We start from the raw sequence: 1,256 nt of genomic DNA on the forward strand, positions 1-1,256 counted from the left end.
GCCCTGCTTTGCCTCAGTGAGGAGGGGGCTTGCCGGTAGTTTCTTGCTTAGGATGCGCTGGGTTCTGCTAATTCCCGGAAAACAACCAAGCAAACAACCCTCTGGCCAGAGACAGGCCCTTTACAGGAAGATGAAAGAAAGAAAACAAAACCAAAAGCCAGTCTGTGACTCTTTTTTTTATCCAGAAATGTTCATTCTGCTTGGAACATGATTGACAGTGCATTGGTCGTGTCACTGAAAAGCTGCTGACTATAGTATGGCCAACGGGGGGGAATAATTTTGCAGAGGGCTCTGCTTTGTTGCTCAGTTTACTTCTCTTTCCAATGACTAAGGCGAGTGTTTGGGCAGTACCCGACCTCCAAGCACAGCATTGCTTTTGCAGTTGGAGAAACTGAGGCAGAGCCCCTGCAGCCTTTCCTAGGAACATCCATAATGCTGTCTTGGGGCATGATTCATTCAGACAGCAGCTTGCCTAAAGAGGGGAACTAAGGAAGAAAAAAAAAAAAAAAAAGAATATTCTACTTGAACGGTATTTACTTTGCTTACTGCAGAAACAAGCTCTTGGTCTGTTTTTCTGCTTGAACTGCAGCAGCGCCTGTTCCTAATGAAGTTTTTAGGCTGATTGCTTACCCTGGATCCCTGCGCTGACCTCCTCTGGCCATCCCAGAGCTCCTGGCAATGACGCAAAGTACAAGCTTGTTTGTAACGGGCTCCTCAGTACATTTCATTGTACCTTGGCTCACTGCACAGCACACAGCCTTGTCCCTTCGGCAGCTTTGTATTTTGTACAATATCTATGCCCCAAACACCACGGTTGAAGGAAATACAAGGCACAGGAGAGAGCCACAGATTCCCCAGACTGTACAGAAACCAGCACCAGTGGTTGGGTCATCATGGGGACAACAGTCTTCTTTTTGTCTTTTTTTTTTTTTTTTTTTTTGGACTTTAAATGTTGCAATAATCACATACAGGTCCTTTGGGGATTTCTTTAATATTATAATATGAGTAGGTGAGTAATAATCTCCCCCCCGGTAAGAATTTCAGACTGCATCTGACTGCAAGTTCTGCATTAAAGTGCTTGGTTAAAAGTCACCTGGACATTGTGCCCGGCCCAGCTGTGTACTGTGGTGGGCAGCTGAAATCAGGTTTGCTTTCTCTGGCCCCCAACTCCCAGCTCCCCCCGTCCCTTATTAAACTGAAATAGTACCTAAAGTGCTTAGTAGAATGCTAAATTAAAAATACGACTTGAAATGTAA

Source organism: Netta rufina, assembly GCF_964035555.1.
Source record: "Netta rufina genome assembly, chromosome: 1".
In the NCBI taxonomy this organism is placed as follows: domain Eukaryota; kingdom Metazoa; phylum Chordata; class Aves; order Anseriformes; family Anatidae; genus Netta; species Netta rufina.